The following is a 4019-nucleotide window of genomic DNA, read 5'->3' as shown; positions in this document are numbered from 1 at the left end:
AGCCTTAAATTCAGTGGCCCCATGTTTTCAAATCCTATCGATTGGGGCTTACTTGACCTTATTTGGTCATCACCGGAGGTATTGTAGGTCTTGGGGTTGCATTTGTCGGGAATGGAGGTTGTGGAACAGTAGTGTTAGTTCGAATGTATTGATTAAACCATTCGTTCATCACACTATAAAAGGCTTGCCTAGCCTCGTCATTCGGATTGCTGGCCATAGGTTGAGAGTCCGCCGACGCTGTCCCTTGCGCGGAGCAGCGCCACACTCTCCACATCATCAGCTATCGCTTTCGGTTGGGATCGGGATCCATTGCTATAAACAAACACAAAGTCAAATTGTCGAAATCACCACACTATCGAGTCATCATTTAATGGCATGTATAGCTAGACCCCAAACACATCACGGTAGTCCTAGAATCGACTAAACCGTGGCTCGATACCTATAAAATTGTAACACCCGAACCCGAGACCATTCTTTGTCGGACCGAGGGGTTAACAAGCCAAGTTCACATGTTTTGCCCACCAATTTGACATTTCCAGTCAGGCTGGAAAACTGCGTCACCGTCGCCTTAAAAATCATATCTCGAGTTTAAAAACTCGGAAACTGGTTTCGTAAATTTTCCCTGAATTTAGACTCATATATCCATCCATGGATTTATTTCTAGAATTTTTGGTATGGCCAATTGGTACAGTTTATTAGTTAAAGTCACCTATGTTACAGGGATCGACTGCTCTGACCTTCGCGCGTTATAACTTGAATATCTATCTGTAAAGGGCTTTAATACTGGTGCCGTTTGTTTCTAATGAAACTAGACTCAAAATGGAATCTGTACATATAAGGCACGACTCCTAATTCTTTCTGGATAAATTATAGTAAATTTTTAAAGTTTCGACAGGGGACCCAGAAACCGTTCTGGCCCTGTCTCACAATAGCTTTAATATCTCTTAACATGTAACTCCTATGACCATTTCGTTTCTTCCATATGAAAATAGACTCATCAAGGTTCATTTACATAGCTTATTCACTATTTAATACCATTCCTACAAATTTTGGTGATTTTTCACATTCACATCACTGCAGCTGGCAGCATCTGTTTTTAAGGTAGGTCTTACCTATTTTGTAGTCTCCATGAACCAACTAGTCTTGCCATACATAGGTTCATATATGATCATTTTAACCATACCAATGGCTGATCATGTGACCAACACTCCCATTTCCAATCCATAATCACATCATGACACCATATATATACATACAAACCAAAAATAGTCCAAGTTCATGCTTCCTTTTACGAGCCATTTTCGCATGGCCGTATACATATACATCACCACATTTTTAAACCAACAAGGGTAGTCCTATACATGCCATTTCAAAGTTCAAACAAAATTTATACCAAAATAGAGGCGTTGATAGTGTGGATGACTTGACTTTATTGATCCCGAATCCGATTGCTATCGGCGAAATCTATAAAACAGAGAGCCAAAGTAACAGGGTAAGCATTTTTATGCTTAGTAAGTCTCAAGGAATATAATCAACTCTAATTACAGCAATACATTCACATAGCCAAATGCATCATTTCATTAATACACATTCTTACTTCACACTTCATCATTATATACTTTCACAAAGTATCAATCAATTCAATAACTGAAATTCATTAGTCGATTGAGCGAATGTTGCTCAAACATGTCGACTTTCAATGCACATATAAGCGTACCTTATTCTTTGGGCTTCTCGAGTGTACTAATTGAATTTATTACAGCAACCAACACTCACCTCCAGCCCAAGATTCTTGAATATAACCGGATATAAGCATGTGCACAAATGCCTTGGTCTTAGCCGGATAGAATGACTTCATACGAATGCCTTGGTCTTAGCCGGATATAGCCGCTAGCACAATTGCCTTGGTCTTAACCGGATATAATTTCAGCATAATTGTCTTGAGGCTTAGCCGGATATCATTCAATTTCTCATGCACACATACATCAATAATCATTGGACATACATATTTCATTTTCGTTACTAAGGCTCAAACACAATTATAATCATTAGCATAATCGCCTTGGGACTTAGCCCGGGTAGAATTCGAATACTCATACACACATAAATCAATAATCAATACATCCATATTTCATTCCACATAATTCAATTAAGGTCACTTCTTGAGGACTTACCTCGGATGTTGTCGAGCGGCTTTTACGGCTATTCGATCACTTTTTCCTTCCCTTGTCCAATTGTGGCCCTCTTAGCTCTTGAGCTAATTCAAACAAATTCAATCTATTAAAACCTCATTGTGCTAGCTTATGGCCGAATATGACAAGGAGTTTAAATGGTCATATGGCCACTCTTTAGCTTGAATACACAATAGTCATGCACATTTTATACTACATCAAGCAATTCAATACAATTTATTCGAGCATCAAGGAAAAGCTAAGGCCTTCAATAGGCTACCCAAGGCCAAATATTCATGTACATGTTGAGGCCAATTATGCACTTAATACCTCACAAAAACAGCATGCATTTTACTAGTTAATGCTTTGCATATTGTTGCTCAAAACTTATAATATAGCATCAAGCACTCATATGTGTGCTAGGCCGAATGTGCTTGCAATTTCACATTCATTCTTCAACATCTTCTTCTTTAAACAAACATATTCATCACTTAGTTCATAACCAAACATCATGTGCAAACATATATATACATATATGAGCATGGCGAATTTCAAGGTGTCCATAGCCATCCAAAACACAAATTTTAACTAACATGCAAGAAGCATGAACCATGCTTATGAATGCATCATGGCGAATATGACAATCATGCTCCTTTTCAACTTCAATCATGATTAAACAAAAGAAAACTCAAAATCTTACTCAAGAGTAGACAATCCATCATTGCATGCATCATCATCAAGCTTTACACTTAGCATGCAATGGCTTTATCACCATAACAACTTTGGCCAAATACCATTTCCATGGCATAACAAAGATTTGAGCCATGGCTAACATGCACATCAAGTTAGCAACCAAAACATGCATGAAACTCCTAACACAACCTCATACATACCTTAATCTTGATGCAAACTTAGCCAAATCTCCTTCTAGATCTCTTCCAACCCAAGCATGAAGCAAAAATCCTCCCCCTTTTTCCTTAGTATTTTCGGCCAAGAAGTGAAAATAGATGAACAAATTTTTTCTTTTCTTTCTTTAGGATATTCGCCAAGGGCTATGGAGAAAGATGAACACTTTTTTTTTGTTTCTCATCCTACTAACATTAATTTTTTTTCCATACTCTTATTTTATTATTTCTAACATCCACCACTAGCAAAACATGTTTAAGACATGTTTTCTTTTGCCCATATTCATCACCATGGCCGCCACTTCCCTCTCTTTGGGTAAATTGACATGCAAAACCATACTTTTGCATGCATGTACTATTAGACCTTTGAAGATTGGCCTATCACCTTTCAACAATGTTTCATATAAGTCCATCTAAATAAATTCACATGGAAATGATCAAATTAATGCATGCAACTTTCACACATGCATTTGCTAACATCATAAACATAGAATATAACTTCTAATTACTTATAAGACTCGGTTTAACGGTCCCGACACCACTTCCCGACTAGGGTCAAATTAGGGACGTCACACGGACACTGCGCTCATATTCAGTTACCACTATACCACTAGCATATCGACTCAGCCTCAAAAATTCTGCCTCATACTCTGCTACAGTCTTATCACCTTGAGTCAGATTCAAGAATTCCTTTCGACGAGCATCCACATAGCTTGCTCCAACATACCTCCCTTTAAAGGCAGTTTTGAACAATTCCCAGGTTACTTGCTCAATTGGGGTACTCTCCCTTACGGTGATCCACCATCGGTATGCCTCGTCACATAGCAGCGACACAGCTCCTTTCACTTTTGCTCCTTTGAGCGGTCTAGGTAAATCCATGATCCGTTCTGTTGCCTCCAGCCAATATTCTGCCACATTCGGGGCCACTCCAGATACACCCCTA

This window comes from Gossypium arboreum, chromosome 3 (genome assembly GCF_025698485.1).
Source record: "Gossypium arboreum isolate Shixiya-1 chromosome 3, ASM2569848v2, whole genome shotgun sequence".
Lineage (NCBI taxonomy): Eukaryota > Viridiplantae > Streptophyta > Magnoliopsida > Malvales > Malvaceae > Gossypium > Gossypium arboreum.
Note: the sequence above shows the minus strand (reverse complement) of the source record.